The sequence below is a fragment of the Sparus aurata genome, chromosome 1, assembly GCF_900880675.1.
Source record: "Sparus aurata chromosome 1, fSpaAur1.1, whole genome shotgun sequence".
Lineage (NCBI taxonomy): Eukaryota > Metazoa > Chordata > Actinopteri > Spariformes > Sparidae > Sparus > Sparus aurata.
This window is the reverse complement of record NC_044187.1, coordinates 37,010,751-37,034,615: the sequence shown is the minus strand read 5'-3', so window position 1 is coordinate 37,034,615 and position 23,865 is coordinate 37,010,751. Positions and strand designations below refer to the sequence as shown.

General features: G+C 39.3%; 1 protein-coding gene and 1 long non-coding RNA gene across 2 annotated transcripts in view; one reads left to right on the top strand and one right to left on the bottom strand.

The window, feature by feature from the left end:
• Positions 1–23,865, top strand: part of LOC115588090 (teneurin-3) — a 742,469-nt gene that overhangs the window by 393,882 nt on the left and 324,722 nt on the right. The gene's annotated exons all lie outside the window — the stretch shown is intronic.
• The window catches only part of LOC115588137 (uncharacterized), a 16,074-nt gene continuing 1,779 nt past the window's right edge, over positions 9,571–23,865 (bottom strand). Inside the window, exons 2-3 of the long non-coding RNA XR_003985276.1 lie at positions 19,768–19,857; positions 9,571–10,505 (exon numbers count right to left, since the gene is read on the bottom strand). This is a non-coding gene — a long non-coding RNA (uncharacterized LOC115588137). The remainder of the gene's footprint in view (positions 10,506–19,767; positions 19,858–23,865) is intronic.

Below are 23,865 nucleotides of genomic sequence, written 5' to 3'. Positions count from 1 at the left end.
CAGAGCATGTGAGCAGAGCTGAGCGGCGAGAATTTCCGCTCCCCGCTTACGTGGATGTTCGCTCCTTTGCTCCATCGCTCCATCGCTCAAAGTCATACCAGAGAGCTCCGCTCAAAGACCGCTCTCCGCTCACCTAAAATTTCATTCGCTCCACGCTCGCGGAGCAATTCCTGATGTTGCACCTATATGACCTGTCTGCTTGCTTTTTCGAAATATTTTACAAACGCCATCTCTCAACAAATGACCTCCTTGAAGGCACACGTGAGTCTGTGTGGACTTGTGCACGCCCTAGACTCGTGGAGAGCAGTATCGGAACGGAACTGGAGCGAAATGGAACCATCGCTCTGGCCTTTGGATTAAAACCCGCTCTGTGCTCCGACTATATTTTTATAGTTAAAAAAAAAGTATTTTTTACAAGTAGGAAATGAGTACAGAAAAGAATACAACCTGGTTTATTAATATAAATCTTAATTATTCACTGCTGAGAATAAACAATACTTAAATGAGTAAGAGGAGTCCACAAGTCAAGTGGCTATTGGCTAAGGATAATTCCATAGAGGAACAAGAGGAACAACAAACAAGGAAAGGGCAGGGCTGGGCTGATTAAATTAACCTAATTTTTATCATTATCACACGACGTTAGCCAGTTGTTTAATTTTACCTGCTGTGCTAGTGCTAGCACTGGTGCTGCTAAGTGCGTCAAACACACAGCATTGCTGGAGTATAATGCTGTGTTGTGTGGCCAAATGCTTGGACATATTAGTCGTATTACCGCTTTTGGCGCGCAGATCCCTCTTACAGGTATTACAGGTAACGATCCCCGAGGTGTCGTCCTTCTTTGTGAAATGCAGCCAGACTTTGGATCGTTTTTGCCGGGACGACATTTCTCCACAGTGCATTGCATGTAGCAGCTCAACTCACCTCTGCTCTGCAGCAGCTTGTGTGTGTTTTTGTGTGACGTCATCGCAAATTTGCGAGTAGGGTATGTTTGTTTACAGTGGCGGCGCAGCCCGGGAAAAATCGATAGCGGGATCGTAAAGGGTTTTTGTTAGCGATTCCAAAGAATCATCAATCAAGAAACCAGTTAACGATGCGCATCCCTACAGACCACACCTCATTTTAAGACCAACAAGGGGTGTACAGTTGGGTGCAAGTACATTTGCTATTTACACAATGTGGGCACTGAACATGAAACCTATATCAGTCTGAAACTAGCAATGACACTTGCTTTGCATTGTGTAAACAAGCGTAACATAGAAACCACTGACTTTTAAACATTTTCTCACAGCTTTCCTGCACAGACATGAATTGAGCATCAATTTTAGGGAAGGCAAGTGCCTGTTACTGGTCGGCCGCAGTCGCAAGACCTCACTGCAGCCTGCTTGGAGGCATGGGGGGTGTGGCTCATGAGTAAAACTGGTGATGGAAAAGCAAATTTGCTTGGAGCAGTCTGAGCAAAGCCTGCAAACTGGCAGATCAGGCATTATGTCACAAATATGTGTGCAGCTCTATGCCACTATCCCTCCCTTTGTTTAACCATAATGTGCTAACAGAAGGAGCTAGATTAACGGAATGGATGGACACAGGCTAGTTGACACCAACAGGACATCCAACTTAGTGTTTGGCCAGATACTATGTTTTATAAGCATGTATTGTCTGCTTAAAAGATACATTTTATGACATTTGTGAATGACCAAGTCCAATTTGCTGCTGCTTTACACTGTAAAACATTTTGATTGCTGCTTGCCTTTCGTTGTGGTTATCACAAGATGATCAGAGCGTTTTCACTTTGTGGGCTTTTTGTTAGCTGTGCTGCCATGTGAGTGCACAATAAGTCACATTTATACTGAGGAACAAAGATCAGAGGATCCACTACCTCTGAGAGACAGAAAAGCAAACACTGACATGCCTACGTCCACTGCCTTGAACTCCTACATGACGTGATCACTCGTCATCTTTTCTTCTCTCATACAGGTAGACAAGTTTGGAGAGAAATAAAATTATTGGATAATCACTGATCCTGCTTTTGATTTCAGTGATTGAAAATGAGTTCTGATTTTGATACATTTTCAATTTAGAATTGAAATCATGACATCCCTAATGATTACCATACAAAAATACATTTGTGTAACCTAATTCACACATAAGTAGCAGGTAAAGCTGCCTGTCTATCAGGAAACTCCTTAAATCACCATGCATTCAGGGAGCGCAGCCAAAGACATCAGTGGGAAAACTTTAAAATAATTTCTTAATTAACATGATCCAGATCAGAGTACTTGTTGAAGTTGCTTTTAATCACCTCAGTATGAATGTTTGTTAATAATAGGAAATAGTTGTTACTACAAAGTAAAGGTTTGGTCAGAGGGTTCAAATGGGTCGTGCTTGAGACATAGCTTTTCTTTATTTTTAATTAACTTTATTAAAAAACAGTCAAATATACAGACATGTGCTACAAATAATGGAACAGAAAAAAACAATATATTATAATAAATAATGGCTGCAAATTGAATCATTAATTTGACAAAATACATAATTTTCCTGTTCAACCCAGCAAGTGAGTGTAAAGAGTAAAATAAATGTATTAAAGATTCTGTTCATCATTCCTCAAAAGCTGCATTTGTTTGTCAAAAATCTTGAGAAATATAGATTTGTCAGATATGTTCTGTAAAATCCTAATGTGTACTCTAATCTTTACTGTACTTTAATCTTGATCTAAGTGCTGTATCATAGGCCACTGGACTTGTTTAGAACAAGGGATGTGGAAGACTTCACAGAACCTATACATGCTGTGGACAATAACATCAAGATCACATAGGAAGATGTCAGAGGACACAGTCTGCCCTTCTTGGACTGTGCAGTACACACTGAAGAAGACAGAAGCCTCAACATTGAGGTTTACAGAAAACCTACACACAGAAATTAATACTTGCTGTTTGACTCTCATCACCCACTGGAGCACAAGCAGGGGGTCATCAGAACCCTAAACCATTGAGCTCAGACTTTGCCCACTGAGAAGGAACAGAAGTAGATCAGGAGAGCACTTAAAACCTATGGCTATCCAAACTGAACCCTTGTCAAAGGAGGAGACAAGAAAATGTAACAACATCATCATTATCTGTGTCACGGGAATATCTGAAAAACTCAGGAGGATCATATTCCAGTTCACTTTAAACGTTCTACCACACTGAGGCAGAAACCATCGTAAGGACAAAAAACCCAGACATAAACAGAGTAATGTAGTTTATGCTGTTCAATGCAGGCAGGAATGGCGACTCTGTAAGGATGCTCCCACACAGTTTAAAAGCCTGCAACTCCCCTCAAGTTAGTTAAGACTGAAGAAGCCTCTTGGAAGAGAGGTGAAACAAGTCCAGTTGCCTACAATCCGGCACATTTAGTTTCTGTTTGTTGCTGCATTTTGAGTCCATAATAAACATGAAACTGAAGATTACTTTTCATGAGGAGGGAGAGGCCATCATAAACAGCTGTAGTTACAAAATCAAACTCTTTACCTGTAGTGGGGAAGGATTTGATGAGAAGAGAACGCTCGTAACTCCGCAATACACTGAAAATATCAAAAAGGTTATTTACATAAATAATTCCCTACTAAAATATAGGACTGTGATGTCTTCATTATTCCAAATAATAGTTTTGTGTGGGGAAAGGTTATGGGAGTAACATAATTTTCAGGCTTGGAGAGCTTGTTAGTAAAATTTAGACAACTATGAAGGTCATTCAAGTCAATGAAATTTAATCTATCAAATCCCCCTTTTTTTCTCGATATAACTCTGAGTATATCTTGATTAAGGTGGTGTTTTTTTTGTTTTTTCCATATGAAGTTAACTGAAGTTAAGTATTTAGTTAATTTATTTCGATGTTAACTCTTGAATAGAATTGATACCTTAGGGTACACTAGTCTTGAGATGCCTTCAGCTTTGGTTAAAAGAATTCTTCCGAAAGTAGATGGGTCACGTTGAAGCAACATATTCATAGTAATTTGTATTTTATTTAAATCTAGGGAGGAAGTTGAGTTGCTGTCTGGTCATCATTTCTTTCGTAATATCTGTGCCTTTCATTACACCTTTAAACTGATCATTTTTCGTACCACCCTGGTAGACCCACTAGATTGCTCCCTTCTTTCACTCAAGCTTCAAAAATGGTGTCAGGTTTTTATAAATTTCTCAATGAGTCAGATCTTTAACACTGTTATTTGAGCCATCCACAGTAAAATATGCTGTTTCTGCTTAAAAGACACAATAAATTGCATAGAGATGATGTAAATAGATGTGGATAAGCATGACAATTGAGACATATTATCATATATGTGGTTCCGAGGCCTTATGGAATCTTCCTGAAAGTTGGCATTGATTGGAAAAGGTCGGTTTAGCTTCCTTTTTATTCTCGAGATCACTGTTCCTCTCTCTTGTTCTAAGTGTGCTCACACAGAGAATCTGTCTTCTTCCCTTTCTTTCAGTCTCTCCCTCTCTCAAACTGTTCTTTTAATCAAAGAATTGGTCCCAAATGTGGCTCAAATATTATGACTGGACTAATAGCTATGGAAATCATGTCAGTGTGTTGGAGACATGGCCTTTTCTAAAGGACCCTTAGGACCCAGCAGTCACAATACAGTCTGGACTGTCAATCACAATGTTCCATTTCCTATGTCATATGTCAGAATTCCATGATCACATAAGTAGTCGTAGATACACTAATGCACTCTCTGACACATATTGCCACTTATGGATATTCTTGTGCTTACATATGGTCAGTTAAAGACACTCTAATAACCTAAACCGACCCTGCAAACTAAGTAGAATGGCACTTGCACAATCATACACTATAGGTAGTACATACACATCACACTTCAGATTAAGAGAATTTAGGTATTTTAAGCAGAAGTGCCTCTCAAATGATGATGATTGACTCATCTTATCCTCCATGCAATATGGTGACATGCTCCCCCGCATGGTCTGTGGAGGCTGCACGGTCATCTGTAACTATCAGAGCCAAGTTCAGCCAGTAACAATAGTTTGTAAAAGGTCCTATCAGATTGATTAATCAGTCAGCTTGTACAGTCCAGGGCCAAATGGTTGCTCCTTAAAGCAACATTATGTACACAATCATATATATACAGCATATATCGATATATATATATATCTATATATACTATTATTATTGTTTATCTTTATATTACTGCCCTTTGACTGATGTGACACATTTCCCCGTTTGAGGGACAAATAAAGAAATTCTGATTCTGAATTCTGTCAGAGGTCATCAGGGCAAAATGTGACCCTGAAAACGCAGATTGTAGCAGGAACTGGCAGTTTAAATATTTGGTCTGTCTGGCTTTCTGTCTGTGGAAAGATTTAAGCGATGTGATAGCATCAGAACCATGCATACAACTAGATGTTTTCAGGAAACCTCTAATTAGCATTAATATGAAAAATGATTTCCTGTCTGTGGGCAGATGTATCAACACAATAGCACAATTGAGCAAGTTTCAGTTACAAAATTAAGTTCAAAGGTGGGTCCAACCCATGAGTACTCAGTGCTCATGTAATAGTGTATTAATAACGACTGAGTACTGAAGAGTCAGAGCTTCAGTATGTCGATGGCATTGTGGCTCATGATCCCATCTCAAAATGGTCTCTAGTTGTTTAACATTATCGTGTCTCCTTTGGTACCGTAGTATATGTTGCCTGTGACAGGAATACACTCATCAATGTCAGAAAAGGAACTGCAGAACAACCCAGCCTGACTTAACACCCCCATATGACCACCCCATGAAGAAAGGGAAAAGAGCCAAGATAAGAAGTAGTTACAAGCTAATCAAAAGGGTCCAAGTATCAGAAAAATATATCATCATACAACCAGAAAGAGGTGATGGCTCAGTCCAGAACTAACAAAGCAGCATTTTGGTCTGGTGAGAAGGCTTAGAACAGCTGATCGATGGCAGTGGTTTTAATATTGTGGCTGATTTAAGTCTTGTGGGCTTCCATGAATCTGACTTGTTCTGGCATGTCATTGGCCCAAGTTTCGTGTTTCTAGCTCATTCCAGGTCATTGTATTTTGAGCAATAGCAGAAAATAACAAATATTAAAACTATTTTAATAATACTTGGGCTCATTTTTATACCACTACAATGCCTTTTTTGATGCTGTTAATTTCATGATTTTAAAATCATGTTACCTTGTGAAAGTTAAGACAGCAGTTGAAGTAGGAGATGAAAAGTTAATTGCCAGCAGGGGTTGCATATGGGCTGAAATAAAGGACAGAAAAACAAAATAAAAGCCACTGATGGTCAAATGAAAATGAAAATGTAAGACCAATGTCATATAACTTATGTAACAGTGCTTTAAACCTTCTCAAAGTAGTCAGCAAATACCCTGCCTGTTTAATAAAGGTTATCAAATTATTGTTATCAAAACTATTCTTAATATGTGAAAAGATAAAAAGGATTAGATACTTGAAATTAGCAATTAGTAGTTTTTGTACTTCTTGTATTAGTAACAAGCAGGGGTGTTTCCTCAAATGGGAAATATGGGCAGCACTTGTGGATGGGCGGCATGAGTACCCAAAAAAAAACAACAGCAACCAGCACTGAAGGTGAGGTTCGCCCTGGGCTTCATGCAAGCTAGAACCACCACTGGTAATAAGTTATAAAATCTTTTAAGATAATTAAGCACAAAATAGCTTAAAACAATTGAATAAATATCTCTTCGGACAGAAAATGAGCATATATTTAATTGATTTAACGTTATTACCTAGATTTCACTTTTTTGCATTACTGTAAGTTGGGATATTTGAACAGTATATTTCTTCATATTATTAGTTGAGACCCCAAAAGTGGGTCATGGTCCCTGTTTTTGGTGGGTTCCCACCATAACAAGAGAGTGTCCTAATGAGATTGAGTCCATGGGAGAAGCAAAATTTATTCCTTTTCTGTCCCAGGCTGAGAAAGTTTAAAGAGCCACCACAGTAGGGGATTTTCAAGCAGCCCCCTCCTGTGATTCTTCAAAAACTGCAACCGTCAAATGGCTTGGCTTGGGATTCAATATACAGTATCACACAGAGGATAGCCCTCTATTCCACTTAAATATTCAAGACAATTTTATCCTGTTCTCACTCTCCTCATTGCTGTAGGCCTTTAATGATGGGTCAGGACCAAAAAGTGGGTCACAGGCTTGTTTGTAGTGGCTTCTAACATGACTAGTATGGTTTCCCAGCCCTGGCTTTGAGGGTGGCAATCTGTGTACTCAGTTTTGGTACAACTTGGTCAGAGAACTGTGCTAACATGTTTTAAAGGACAGATGATACTACATAAGCACTGAATAGGGACCAAATACACAGAAATTAATGAATTATCCTCCCTATAGGAAATGTACTATTAATGACACTAAAGGTATGAGAGCGATAATAGTAATAATGTTGATAATGTTGTCAGATGGCAGCAGGATGAACAGACTGTGGTTGTGTGGGTGCTGTCTTTTAGTATCCGTTGGGCTCTGCGCAGACATCTCACATTACGGATGACACTGATGATCTGTAGATGGTATCAGTGATGTTCTGGTGGTTTAAATCACCCGCAGTTGAGCCTTCCTGTCCTGGGCTGGGATGAACCACGCCAGTTTGTGATGTTTCCAGTCAGGATGCTCTCACTGCTACTCTGTAAATTTTGACAGAATTTGCTCCAGCATTTAGCCTTCCTAAGTTTCCATAGGAAGTAGAGCCTTCATGTGCTCTTTTAAGAGTGGTGATGTGTGAGGTCCAAGATGTTTTATGTTATGGTGATTCCAAGGAACCTAAAACTGTTCACCTGCTCCACCTCAGCTCCACTGATGTAGATGTCTTTGCCTCCTTTTTTATAAAATCAACAATTAGCTCCTTGGTTTTGCTAACATTGAGCAGAAGTCTGTTCTCTGTGCACCACTCTGCAAAATTGTTGATTCTCATCTGATATGAGCTCTCATTTTTGTTTATAATGCAGCAGATGATGGTGGCGTCGTCCTCATACTTCACAGTTGACATTCTTTGATGTCTGGGAGTGCAGTCATGGGTGTTCAGTGTGAACAGGAGGGGGCTGAGCACACAGTCCGGGGCGAGGGCTCCAGTGTTGAGCACTGACGTAGAGGAGGTGTGACTGCCAATCCGAATTGTCTAGAGTCTGTTTGTGAGAAAGTCCAATATCCAGATGCAGAGTGGTGTTGAATGCTGAGCTGAAGTAGTCATGGCTGAGAACATGAACATGTTGATGGGTGTCACAGCTAGTGTGATGTTTAATTTGCAGTTTTTATAGTATCATTGTGAAAAGTGAACAGCCATTTTAAAGTCAGGTGTGTGGTTTATGAATGATTCAGCACAGATCCTTTCAAATCCTTAGGCACGGTTTATTATTGCAAAATGTAGCCTATAGTGCCTACAAAAAGTATTCACCCCCTTAATTGTTTTCCTGTTTTGTTGTTTTTTATTAATGGAAACATGGTCAACATACACAAAATCTAAAAAAAACCCATCTTTACTATCAAAGTTAAAAAACAGATTTCTACAAAGTAATGACAATTAATATAAAAAAAAAAGAAATAGTTGTATAAGTATTCACCCCTTCAAGTCAGTATTTAGTAGATGCACCTTTGGCCTCAATCACAACACTCAGTCTGCGTGTATAGGTCTTAGTCAGGCTTGCACATCTGGACACTCCAATTTTACTACATCCTTGCAAAACTGCTCAAGCTCTGTCGAGTGCACGGATCAGGTGTGAACAGCCACACATTCTCTATTGAACCAAGGTGTGGGCTTTGTTACAAAAAAAAGATAGGATAAACAGTGAAAATCAAAACTTTGAGGTCAAAAGAAAAAAAGCAAAAATGTGTCACACAAATGTCACCTACTGGTCCAGTTTACAGCCACCCTCAGACTGACTTGCAAAGCCTTGTTGGCCAGAGGCTTATCACTGTCGAGCCCCTACCTCTTGACCAACCAACAGCTGATTACATCAGTGATTGCATATACTTTTCATTTAAAGTAATTATAACAAGTTATTTTCATCCCTATATAAAACATATCCCTGACCTACTTAAAGGTTGTTTCTTCCACCATCAACATACCTGAACCTAACCTCTTTAGCCACTATATAAGGCATCACCAGGCATCATCTCCTTTTCCAACCCTGATGCTGTGGAGGAGAACAGATTGTGAGAATCATGAACACTTGGCAAAATTCCCTGCATGATAAGTATGAACAGACAAATCTGAATAAACTAAACAACGTAGTAGTGTGTCCTTTTTGACTCAAATGAGAATGATTATTGGTACCTTCACCATGCTTCATGCTGGAGATGGTGTGTTTGTGGTGATTTGTTTTGTTTCCATTTTGGTCTCATCAGACCAGAGAACTTTCTTCCAGTTGACCTTGGAGTCTTCCACATGTCTTTGAGTGAACTCTTGTTGAGATTTAATGAGCTCTCTTCAACAGTGGCTTTCTCTTTGTCACTCTCCCATAAAGCTTTAGTTGGTGAAGAACCCAGGTAGATGTTGTTGTATGTAGAGTGTGTATGTACAGGTGTTTTGGTGGCCTCCCTCACTAGTCTCCTTCTTGCACGGTCACTCAGTTTGTGAGGATGGCCAACTCTAGGCAGACGTACACATCTGTCATATTCCTTCAGTTATTTTTCATTGCATTCAGGTGATCTCCATTGCATAATTGTGAGACCACTAGCATCAATTGGATGGTTGAATTCGGTCAGTTAATTTTAAAGGATGTGAATACTTATGCATTTCTACTTTTTTTTTTACATTAAAAAGTTTCTGTTTTTTGTATTTTTTTTGTTTTGTATATTTGTTGCATGTTGACCATGATTCCATTTATAAAAGCAATTAAATGGGAAAACAATTAAGGGGGTGAATACTTTTTACAGGCACTGTATGTGGAAAAGAAAAAAGAAAAATTACTGACAAGCACTCAGTGTATACTTTCAACCAAAGCTGTGCAATCCTAAATTATATATTTTATATGTTTGATTTTGTATCTAGCATTTATTATATTTAGCAATTTACTTAAGTACTCATTTTAAGGCCTTGTACTATTCTAGTTTATGGAATTGTACGTAAAGTTCTGTGTAACTAATGAACTAGGTGTTGTGAACATTTTTAAGTTAAAAAAAAAATATTTAAACTGGCAATAGACAACTGTTTTGCCTTGACTGCTCATTTTGAAGGAAATATTGATTGCACAGTGGAACTGCTGTTGAAAAATGACACCCTCTGTGTATAGATTGGTTCTGTCATGATCCCTGTTATGTTGCGGTTCTTTTCTGGACCCAAATGCAAAGATCGGGGGCTTAAGTCTGGGTGTAAAGGGATTTATTTTGGCACATAGAGTTTGTGGAGGAAACTAGCAGGTGAGATCGGCAGGCAGGCTGGCAGGCAAGCAGAGATGTCCGGGAACAGTGTTGGAGAAAACTCAGGTAGCCAGTGGAGCAGGAAGCCTGAGTGGGGAGGCGCTGGAGGTTCTGTACACGAAGCAAAACAGAGAAATAATATGAGACGACAAACTCATACAGGAATGAGCTCACACAGGTAAATGCACGATAGGAATCTTGATCTTAAAACAATACTAGAATGAAGCTAAACACAACAGCTTGTGGCACTGATTTAGTCACCATTGCTTTTCAGTTCCTCCCTCTCTGTGATTTTCCCTCCTTCCAGTGTTTTTCCATTCCTTTCCCTCACCTGTCCTTTTCCCACCTCACTCCACCTGTGCCTCATCCCCTTATTAGTGTGTGTGTGTATATAGTCTTTGTTCTCTGTCTTATCTTTGTCAGATCGTTGCGTGTTCTCAGGTGTTGCCACCCTGAGTTTCACACCTGTGTTTTCTCCAGTGTCTCCCCATGTTTCCATGTTGTATGTTTTGTTTTTTTGTTCCTTGTGTTTTCGTTGATCCGTACTTTGCTTTCGTTTGTATGAGTGTCTACTATTGGCATGGATGGGTTTGCATCAGAGTTAGCTTAAAGCCTGCTTCATCTCACGCTGATACTTAAGGGTAACCTCGATAACATGCCGAGGGGCATGACAATGCGTCAATATTTGATTACCTGGAGATGGGAGTGGGTTGGGTCAAGACAATAAGTTTCAAAATGAAAAAAAGGCAAGTGGGTTTACCACACTTAGCTCTATAGCCTGCTCCATATCTCAACATGAGACTAGAAGTCCAAGGCTACATCAGCCTCTACTAGCAAAACACACTGATCTGTGACCTGTTTTTTTTTCCAAAGGGTTAGAGCCTGTAGAACATCTTCAGGTTATCCAAGGTTTTAGCTCACTGACTCACTGATAATATTTAAATAAAAGTATATTAGAATGCTTAAGTGCGAATGCACAACATTGTTCAACTTCAACAAAAATTTCTCAGATGTGTCTTTAATTAAACAGCCCCCTTCAGTCAAATGTCTTATTAAAGTGAAACTCTCGCCAAAAAGCAACCGAGGCTTTATTTGTGTTTGAATATGAGTCAAACCTTCTATAAAATGCATAATTACGATGAAAGAGGCACTTTTAAGATTTACCGCAGTTTCGTTTTGGGGCAAGCTAATTTACAAGGGGGTGCAGGGACACTTTTACGCTAGCATTAAAATCGCTATTTTTAAAACACTAAGAAGGCTTGACACAACATGAAACTTTGCACGTAGTATCACCAGGGTCTCTACACATGAACACGAGCATTGAGAACATTGTTTCTAAAAAGAAGGTTTTTGGACAACTCACGTAAGCAGTAGCACCTCCAGCGCGCCGCCGTCATGGCAGACAAAAAGTGTCGATCCACCAGTGGAGTGGAGGTGCTACTGCTAACGGTGAGTAGTTCAAAAACTTTCTTTTAAGTAAACTCTGCGTACACAAATAATGTTTTCAATGCTCATGTTCATGTGTAGAGACCCTGGTGATACTCAGCGCCTTTGTATAGGGGGGAAAGGTGATGACAATTCTAAGGGCCCACAGCACGCTATAGGGCCCACACACAGCCCCCAGTAGCCTCTATGACAAAATGGTTATGCATACACCGAACTAATATATATTCATACGAATGAATCCGAATTAAAACAAAGCCACAAGTCATACAACATTCTAATTTTAATTATTTCAATAACCCCCTTGGTCCCTTCTTAAAAATGGTTTGGTCCACACCGCGGTTCGTTCTTCCCATGGTTCTTCCTCATCGGAATTAAGTGAGCGCGAGTGAACTCCAGCAGGGTTAGGATGCCCCCCAAAAAGCACAAGTCCGGACACCAGAAGAGAGTTGAGAAGGAGGCCAGGAGTAGGAGCAGCAGAGCAGGGGCCCAGGACATCAACATCTTATTTTCTAAGAATGGTGACAGTAAAACTACCGAGGGCGGCTGAAATAATTAGCCTACTTGTTCATTAATTTAATGTCTGTAACATTACCTTTGACGGGGCGCAGGCTGGAGCCTACGTTAGCTGTCATCTGGCTGTGCTACACTCTGGACAAGTCGCCAGCTCATTGTAGAGCAACGGTTCCTAGAGTAGCTATAACTGAGCGTGACTAATTTAGGGGCTACTACAGTGACTGTGTGTTTCACACATATCACTGTCGGACAGTGCTCCAGTATGCGCCCATTCAGAGGCTGCATTGAATTGTATTACGACGCATTCAAGTTCTACTCAGTAATTATGAGCATCTCACGAAGGTCAGTTACGTTATCATGATGTGTTCAATGTGGTCTTGTAAAATGTGTTATTAGTGGGACATTTGAATAGCCTAAATACAAAAAAGTTAAATGTTCAAAGATTTGTTTGTTTTCATAGCAGTATAAAATAAAAGACACTATAATAGCTGACAACAAAGTAAAAAAAGACTATTTAGAGTTGTGGACAGTTTACACCGACTTTTGAATGGTTTAAGAATATTTTTTTGCCTGGTAAAGTGAAGCTGTCCACATAGAGCTATGGTACTAAGAAGCCCATTTAGATTTTGTCCAAGAATAGGTTAGTTCTGCATCAGTTTCTCCATGAAACATAACATATAATGTTTACAATATATATAATGGAACAATAAACCTTTATGCTCTGCTGCACTAGAATCAGCAGTGGCTGCTTCATTTGAGTTTGACCTCACAGCAGTCGCTCAGCCCAGCAGACCAATGATGCCTTTGATGGTGAGTGAGTGATGTAGACACTGGTTGGCTGTTTTGGTTTATTAGTGACCCACTACCTGTTTGTTGAGTGGTGTAATAACGTGTTGCAAATCAGTGAAATGAGAATAAGACAACTAATTATACATAATTTACATAATAATACTCTGACTTGTTAAGTTGTTAATCGTAAAAAAGGAAACAAATTGGTTGTATTATACCAGGCACCGTCAAGAATACTGAAAAACAAGAAAATTGAAGGTGGCAATGAATGGGGTAGAGGGGCCCACACCGATATTCTTTCAGGGGGCCCAGAATTCCCAGCAACTGCCCTGGTGATACTACAAGCAAACTTTCACGTTGTGTTGAGCCTTTTTAGTGCTTTAAAAATAGCGATTTCGATGCTAGCGTAAAAGTGCCCATAGCACTCCATTGAAAATTAGCTTGAACAAAGACAAAAACAAAACTACGGTAAATCTTAAAAGTGCCCCTGTCATCGTAATTATGCATTTACACGAAGGTTTGACTCATATTCAATCACAAATAAAGCCTTGGTTGCTTTTTAGCGAGAGTTTCACTTTAATTTAGTTAATAAGGGCAAATTAATGTATGACAATGCCACACTACAACTTACTGTTATTTAAAAAGGTGTTTGCCTCCAATTGTGGTTGAATGTGTCAAAAGGATTTGTCTTGCCAAAACTGAAAAGATATCATGCCAAATTTAGAGCCTAGTACAGATATTATGAAATCCAGCTGTGGGCATTGATTTTCAAATATGTTTTGTCTCCATTTAGATTTCTTCCAGAATAATGCAATGTTAGTGTTTACACTGACATTAATATTACAGAATGCCTTTGAAATTGTCAGTGAGTTAAAAAGTGATTTTCTTGCTTTTGTTTGGGCAGAGTTTTAGATGCTTTTTCTGTAATAACCCAAGGTGTTACAGATATTGATGTAGGAGTGCAGCATGTGAAGTAACAGTAAGTGCTATAATGATGACAGAAACCAGAGCACCAGACAACATAAAGCTGGTGATAGAGGAGATGAACTGCCTTGGAGAACAATAAGCGGTGTATTTACATAGACATATGCGCATATAGCTAGGGTGTGTGTGTGTGTGTGTGTGTGTGTGTGTGTGTGTGTGTGTGTGTGAATGGCTCTATCTTACGGCTTCCCATCTCCTTTTATTTTCAATGTAAAAGCGCTCAGTCAGCAGGACTTAGTGTGGATCCCCCAGCTAAGGTTGTTTTCTCACTAGACACAGACATTCTACCCCAAGAGGCAAAACCTGACTGCTTGATATTGGCCATATTTCATGTAAATGGTGTTGGAAGATGCCGTTCCCTTTTTTTTTTTTCCTTCCATATTGTTGGATTTTTTTGGTTCTTTCATTCTTGGTACCAAAGTCACATGCTGTGTCACTATTCAGGTTCTGCAGCCTTCGAAGGACCCAGCCTTTGCGGCATTTGAAGGCGAGTCCTTCAGAGAGACCTTCGAAGGCCACATCACCTGTTGTTAAATGGGACGGTCTAGCCTTCAGAGCATTTCCTGGTTGCGTCACCAGATGTTCCCGCTCTTACCCTTACGTCACTATTTCTGCCGCCCAGACCCGCAAAAGTGATTCACGTTTGCGCTGTGATTCGTTCATGATTCGCGAACCTACTGCACACAGAGAACTGTCGCTGAGGACGTGATGATTCTCGTTCGCGTACTGTGCTGAAAGTGGCGCTGTGTCACTCACTCAGGGCAGAGGTGATTCACGTCCTCGACAGGTCGTTCACGAACGAGGAACGCCAGGACGTGAATCACTTTCGCGCTGTCACTCACTCATGATTTGCGTCGCTGAGGACGTGATTCTCGTTCACCTACTGTGTTGAAAGTGGCGTGGTGTCACTCACTCACTCACTCAGGGCACAGGATTGATTCACGTTCAGTAACCATACTGCTAAAATTAGCGCTGTGTTGCTGACATCCGTGTAGCATCATGTTAAGTGATTTTACTGTGCACAGAGGACACTTTCACCGTGTAATAATTTTAGTGCATGTATACCAGTCAAAGCAGCGCTGCGTCTCCCGCGAATGATTGTGTACTATAGTCCGTGAACGCACCGCCCCTCAGTAAGTGAACGTGAACCTCAGGGCTGAATCATGAACTGAATGACGGATCGTTTGGCTGCTTATCAGTTCAGGGAGTTGGAGAGCACTGAACGATTCGGTGAACAAATCTTTTGAACGAATTATTTTAATGAACGGATTCTAGAGATTCAGTACAGTAAAAGGACTGCGTTCCCATCACTAGTTTGTGTGTGTGAGGCTTGTGTGTAAACCAAACATTGCCACTGATTGGCTTAAGAACTCTCACTCAACGTTAGAGCCAATCATCATCACTTATGCGGTTGTCTTGCCCCTCCCTCCTCCCTCACCGGAGGAAAAAAAACAGCTCTGCAGCTCCGGTGGCTGAAAGCCGAGTCGGATGACAACAGCTTCAATGATCAGCTTCAGTTTGTAACGCGCCACATTTAATAGTCTGTAACGGTAACGGCGTTGTAACGATGGAAATAGTTATTAGTTAGATTACCCGTTACTGAAAAACGCTAACGCTGTTAGCAACGCCGTTTATTCTAACGCCGTTATTCCCAACACTGGTTGTCTGTAAGTCTTAGTCAAGAAGTAAACACAGCTGTATTTAATATACAATGATGACAGGTCATAGGCACAATATCATGTCCGACTTCATCTAAATCAATAACTGAAGCACTTCTGTAGTCTTATTGTCTTGGTGTAATGAACTGACCTGGATATGTGGGTGTACACCTGACTGTGACAGAACTGTCAGCCTCCCTGTCCAGCAGGCCACTAATGCTTAGCTTTATAACAGTCTGTGTCCAGTATTAGAAAGCAAACTGCTGGGTGCTAATCAATGTTACACACAGTTATATATATTTAAATTCCTGCAGTTTGTCCGTCTCTTTTAAATTTTTACAGATTTTCTTCTCTTCATAGCATGTCTATCAAGTGTATCACACACAGCAGCAACAACTAACAAATAAAGATCCCTAAGCAAAATGAGCCACAGCGCCAAAGCATTGCCCCAGACTGGGAGTAGCAACAGTAGCCGAGCAACATGCTAAAGCCTGATGCAACAAGCTGATCTACATAAAAACAATAAACCAAAATCTACGTAACCTGGAGCCTGTGATATACAACAGCCATCCAAGCGCACAAAAAAAACAGACTCAATTCAACAGCTTTCCAGTCGTTGTGAGGACCATTCCATCAAAGTTCCAACAAAAATTAATCTACTGGGTATTGGCATCCTCAGATGTATGTAGATGAGGACTTTTGGACTGATTCTTTCAGCCAACAATAGAGCAGCTCCTGTCTGTATCTCCTAGCTCCATATCACCTTTGCATCACTTTTAAATGCTGAAAGTCAGTGGTCCCTCATTAAAACAGTGCTGGTCTGTCCAGCCAATAACAGAACAGCTGACATGCTCGTGTTAGTGGTCCATTGTACAGGGAGCTATCAAGCTGTTGCTAGAGATACTCAAATTGGGGGCAGTATTATTCAAATGACCCTCAGAAGAAGGCTATCTGAATGGATCACTGAATCTCACGTTGTCTGACCTAGGCAGCCCAAACAGAACTACGATGTCTTAATTCACAGTTTGTGGGTTTGTCAGGCACTAGATATATGTGCCCAAGCTCTGAAAAGTTTTCATGATATGTCCCCTTTCAAACATCATCAATACCCGAAAAAGACATTACATCAAAGTGTAAAAGAGAGGAAAACTTTATGACAAAATAAAATCGAAATGATAAATTTACTGAGAACCCTCCATGTCCGCAGCCATGTTCTCATTGGCAAGACATGTGGACATTCTCTCAGCCCTGAGGGGTAGGGCCGATTTAAAGGGGATAGAACTGACTTTCAGAGGGATGACATTGGCTTGTCCCAACACTTTTCCAGTCATGTGAAAGCTTGTGTCTGTGTGTGTGTGTGTGTGTGTGTGTGCAAGAGAGAGAGAGAGGAGAGAGAGGGATACAAAGACAAAGGGTTTGTTTACTGTCATTAAATAGGCCATAGATTACTGAGGCATTGACAAAGCTTTTGCATAATATGCGTGTGTGTTTGACAGAGACAGATTAATGCTTGTTGTTGAGTACACACTGGCATTGAATGTACATAAGTGCATAACCCTTAGCCAAAGCTACACTCAGCACACACACACACACATGCACAAACACTGACAGTGACACGGAGAGAGGTTTCGCTTGAATACACACCTGTTCTTTCACTCTATGGTACACATCACACAGCCTGACCACAGGCCATGCTCTGTGTGTGTGTGTGTGTGTGTGTGTGTGTGTGTGTGTGTGCGTGTGTGGGTGTGTGTGTGTGTGTGTGTGTCAAAGGGGCTCCAGGGTATTCATGTACATGGACAGCTTCTCACAGGCTAAAAGTCTTGTACAACAGCCTTACTTTTTTCTGTCGCTCTGTTGTTGTTTTTTATTCCGTACTTCACTTTTCCATTCATTCTTTTTCTATGGCTTGCTCCCTGTTTTTCATTCTTACCTCCTTCACTCCCTCTCTCTTTCTCTCCCAAGGGTTCTCTCTCTTTTGACCCATAGGAGGAATAAATCTGCATGATTTTCCTTAAGAAATGTCCCCAGATGTGTTGTGTCAGTGTGTCAGTAAGTCAGATTGTGGCGTGTCAGTGGGTGTCTAAGTGTTTGCATATGGACGTGTGTGTGCATGCATAAATGAAAGTGAGTGTGAGTAAAGTGTTCCAGTAGAGAAAATAAAGGTGATTATGTCAATTAGGGATTTTTGACATAGATTAATATTTTACTGTCTGGACCATAGCCTGTTTTTGCAAATTTACATGACTCCTTTTCTCTCACATCTGCTACATATATTCTATTGTCAGTGTCCTAAATACCAAATGAAACACATATTAATGTTTAGCATTATCATACACTTAACAAACACAAACATAGCAGTCATCCCTCATTTCATTTACTCTTTTTTTCTGATGGCCATCCATAAACAAACAGTGAACTATGTACCATTTTCAAGGATTGGAGGTCATAATTGGTTTGACTGTCATCTGACACATGGTGAGTCCATTTTTTTTCAGTAAGCCCTTATGCATGTGAATACAAGTCATCAGTGTTGATACAAATTAAAGTGCTGTTGAAACTATGTCCTTAATTTATTTTTGTGCCTGTAGTTTAGTGTCCATCTGCGCTGAATTGCATTAAACTGTACAGGTGTTCATGATATTTTTTCCAAACCCTGTATTTTTTAATTGTTTAATCTTCCTAATTGGGTGGGATGTTTTGGGTTTTTTTTTTTTTTTTTTTTTTCTGTGGGCAAACATGACTCTTGATTGGTGCGTAGTGGCTATTGAGAGCAAGTAAGGGATTGTTGGTGTCTTGTAACTGGCTTCAGGTTTAAGTTGGGCAAGTGCAAAAGAATTGCATAAGCTGTCAATCTCAGGCAGAGTCTGAACGCCTCAGGCTTGAACCTACATTTTCAGGCCTGCACCATTCTCCAGTTGAGTGACCTATGATGTATACAGTGAGTGAAGCTGGTGGGAGAGTGCTACTGTCATGAAGTGTGTAGGTCAGTTGTCAGGAGTAACTCTTCCAGTTTCTCAGTACTTGGCAGAACCTGTGAAAGCATTACACAGGGCCTACACAGTTAAACTCATTACCCGATGAGAAAGCAATTTAGGCTGATAAGTGAGTACGATGGAGCCCCCATACACATGACAATACTGTATATAATAGACAGTATGGTATGTACAGTTTTAGTTGTATTATTGAGCCTCATCTTATCACCTGAATGTTAGTACTTTTCAACTAACACATACCAGTGCAGCTGTGGATGATGCATGCCAAAGATTTTCTTTACATTTGAAGTAAAAACTAATTCAATTATTTACACGTTCTCACTGTAATACATAGCAATGAATTGTTAGCAGTGATAGTAGTAATAATAATGCATTTTCTTGAAATGTGTCTTTCTCCTTAGCAGAGTGTTCAGATTGCATTTAAGCCAGCGCAGTCTTCTAAATGAGAAAATAAGACTCAGGAATTCAAACTCATTTTTGGCATAATTCATTGCATTAAAAAATATACATAAAATATATATATTTTTAAAAACCTTCAGACTTAATGATCAGGGTAAACATCAATAAACAGGCTCAAGCGCTGCCTAGTAAGTGAAAGCAAAAATGCAGATGTGTGTTTGACAGAAAAGGACTGATGTGTTTGTGTGTAAGCCATGTGAATTCTCAAAAACACTGAGGCAAATGTGTGTGTGTGTGGGTGTGGGTGTGCGTGCGTGTGCGTGTGCGTGCATGCGTGTGTACATGTGATAATACATTTGGCCAAATAAAAAAGGAAATACACACTGGGCAGCCTGCTGTGCAAAATAGTACCTGGCGCAGCATTCGATGGGCAAGCTCCAAAAACATAACGCACCAGCCAGTTACAGACATGCAAATACACACAGACACACACTCCTTTTGCAGTGAGCTCAGTGTGTTACCCTCCTTAAGTCACAAAATTCTGTTTGACTCTAACATGGCTTGACTGAAGAGATGGATTGGTCTTACTAGTTGCACTGTGATGTGCTCCATCCAGAAATGCGATAAAACGAGTTTCCCCATGAGGAAAATAGTAGTGTAGATGAAGGTGATGAAGCACTGTGGAGAAAAAGAACAACACATTTTATACTCTGAATTAGGTACGTGTAACCTTCCACATTACAGTGAGTAATTTCCTCCAAGCTTAATACCAAATGTTGACTTATTAGTATCATTAACATTTTCTTGCCATGACTTTATCGTTGAATTGTGTGTCCATGTTAGTACTGCAGATCCCATTGAGTTCTTTGCAGCATGATTGGTTTGCCTGTCTGTATGACTGTGTTCGGACAGCTCTTACCAACATAGCTGTAAATACCGGTTTTTAAACAAGCTGTGCACCCCCATCATGTAGTGACAGGGAAAAAATGGTAATGAAAGGTTCTAAAACACATTTAGTCAAGCTCAGGGTGTGCTTTTTCAGTGTGGAAATAACATGTAGTGTCATATTTTATTTGCAATGTGGGAGATATTTTAACAACATTCTTATTTTAATTGAAAAAAAAAAAAAACATAATCTGGTCAGCAGATTTGCTGTTGCAAATGAGTAATTTTGAGGAGATGGCTGGATTCATGTTATGTTTTTGAAGAACACCAGAGCAGGTGTGGTCTGCTTTTATTTGCTCTCATTCCCAGGTCCTCAGATACCAGCATTTTGTCGCACGCCCTATGTGTGTCATACACAGATATACTCATACACACTTGAACACAGGTATGAGAATGATAACAGTCTTGTTTGTTCAAAGTCTTTAAGGCAGTCAGCATTGTTGAGAGCATTACTTCTCAAGAAAACACAAATTATGTGGTCAGAGTCCAAAGGTCGCTTTGTGGCTTGGTGTTTAACATTTCATACTTTGTATTTGGGGTTAGTTTGAGCTAAACCTTGGATAATCATTTTGTAAAAGTAGTGTGATAAGCCTTTTCTAATTGTATACAGATTCAATGGAAATTCCAAAATCAACAATGAATTTATCTTTCTAAAAAGTATCATAAAGCCTTGTAAATTTTATTCCTCCAGAGCTACACTCTAATCCAAAACTATTAAAACACGCCAGTGAGCCACAATGTTGCACTGGGTGACAGGTTCTTTCATTGCCATGAACACAGAGACTATAGTATATTTAGACTTAATTCAACACATATTATCCATATCCTGGAAATACCCACTAGGGCACCAAATGTGTATCAATCTGCTGCTAAAAAATAGACCACTACAGTGAAACTGTTTAATGCATGGAGAAGACAGTCAGATGTTCTTTCATAGGTTCAACTGTTTTTTTTCTGCCAGCAAACTAAATGTTGGTTACTTTTACCCTATTTTTCCCTTCATTCTTTTGAATTCCGAAACTTGTGTTATTAAATAGACTCTGAATGACTGGAATAAATAACATTTGTAGAAATGTAATGCAACGCAATATGATATATATGGCAGAAAATTGGATACGTAATGCTATGTAGTCCACAAAGACCTGGACAGTCGGTGGCAGATAAAACAGCTACTGTTCTAAAATGTTTAACTTTTGAACCACTAATCCTATCGATTAACTTTGAAAAGCCAAGTAAAGTGGAGTGCATGAGCTCAATACTGTAATACAAATGTCTCGTTTGGGCAATCAGGGGTTCTGTGGTAAATGCTAATACGCCATAACTTTCTGCACCAGTGATTCATCAAGGGAATCCTCTAGTTTCATCCTCTGGGGGGAAAAAAAATAAATAAAAAATGGAAGTCTGAAACATCCAAGTGCATATTTTTTTAAATATTAATGATAATAATAATAATAATGATAATAATAATAACAATAATAATAATAATAATAACAATGATAATATTAATGATAATAATAATACTACTAATAATAATAATAATGATAATAATAATAATAGTATTTCAGAGTACACAGTTAAAAATAATTGTTAACTAAACCCCAGTTTGTTTGTTTTTTATTTTAATTCTGATAAATTCATGCAGTCTTGGACAAAGCAAAGGTAAAATTGGGAATTTAAATGAGTAAGAGTGAAACGTAAGTGTTTCCCAAATCAAATGATGTATGCCAGTTGATGCTGACTGCTAGAATTGGGTAGAAAAGCAAAATAAAAACAAGAGGGTCAGGCACCCCCAAAAATTGTTGGGTTAATCCAACACCACTACAAACTATAGCCTTTAAATATCAATAAAAGTGATTCAGGTGTAATCATTGTTGATCAAACCCTCACAGAAGAAGAATCTTCCCTGCCAGTCTAATGACAGCTTATAAAGGTGGGTGAGTGAGCATGGGGACATTCTCTTTTGTTCCTGTGAGTGCTTAAATATGACAGTATCAGTGAAAAGTCGAATAAAGTGTTACATTCAAATCAAATGATTCACACAAATGTGTTGGATATTGGTAGGAAGCCACTCACCACTCCTCCTTCTCAGCCGTTTCTAATTTCAGGCTGGGGAGTTCCATAACACACGAAAACAACACATGTAACAACACGATTACTGACACTAAATTTCACATCAGAAAATCCCACAGTGAATCTAGAAATACAATCATAGATTTCACTGCTCTACAATACAGCAAAAAAAAAAAAAAAAAGCGGTTCATGATTTGATTGCGTCACATGATTTCCTGATTGAGCTCATGGTACTGAACCACAGTAGTTAAAAAAAAAATGAAAATGACTGGTTACACTATAAAACATTACCATGCTACTCAAGTTCAAGTTCCAGCTCATTATTAGGACAAAATTGAGATAAAATGTGAATCCATGTAAGTGTTGTAAGTTGTATGGGGAGATGTAATGGAACGCAAAATGTTGTGTCTCTTTCTTTCTTTCTTTCTTTCTTTCTTTCTTTCTTTCTTATTTCTTTCTTTCTCTTTTTTGTAATTTTCGTAAAAAAAAACAAAACTTTAATTTAAAGATAAGATATAATGATAATATTCGGTTGGATTTTTCTTCTTTCTGCAACCTCAGGAAGGCTGTGGAAGCCCTAGCTCCATTTGCATCCCAGCCTTGCTCGTTTCCCTACCCTATGAGCCTGTCTGCCTAGATGCAATTTTGATCTCTCCATTAATGACATGCCTTACAGTGGTCACCAAACAAATACATTTCATGAACCTCTATCTGTGCGCTCTTCTGCACCTGGCTGTTTTCTTTCCCCTTTATTTGATAAATATGTTTGGTGGCCCAATACCTTACATGAATCTCTCTGCATAGCTAACACGACAGCCTTAACACCCTTTGAAACAAATTATAATGAAGATATTTGGGAAGAAAACTGTTTTCAGACGGGAAGCAATTCTAGAGTCACTCAGCCAATAGTTGTTTGGCTTGTATTTGTTCATCTTTTATTTGGCACCATAAATTACTCATCAGCTGTGCCTCGGTTGTCTTAAGTTCATTTTAACTTTGGGTTAGCTCTATAAATCAGACATATAAACCATTTCACCATGTTTGCTTATTGGTAAAAAAAAAAATACTCTTCCATATTGATAAGCTGAAATGCTATGTAGTTACAATACTCTCCACATTTTGAAGCAGGGATTAAAGTTAGAGGTGTTTCTGATAAAGCTTGAAAGAGAGTTGTTATATTTTATTTTCTTTCTAGAACAGATGACTGTCAGGATCTCTGGTAAAAACTGAAAACTTTCTCACTGACACAACAAGCTACAGCTGCACGGGAAAAAAAAAAAAAAAACTGACATGTGATATCTTGATGTCACAGAAGGCAAAAGTCAACATAGTTACAGGCACTGCCTGGCAGAAATTTTAACATTCAGCTTGGAAAAAAAAAATTCAAAATCAGCAACATATAAAACACATCTGACATGCGAAAGGGCCAAGTTAACTTGTTAGATTGGATATTGCTGTGGTGTTATTATTAATATAGCACATGAGCACATCACAATGTTGATGTCGAAACAAGTCATTGTGCAACCCCACCCAGCCCAGTCTATTTTGTGTGGAAACCCCCTTGTTGTGTATTATGGCTTAATATGTACACTGTCGAATAAATAAAAAGAAAGAAAACAAAATACCATCTTGTAATTAAAATGCAGTTTTAAGCTTTAAACTTACATCATA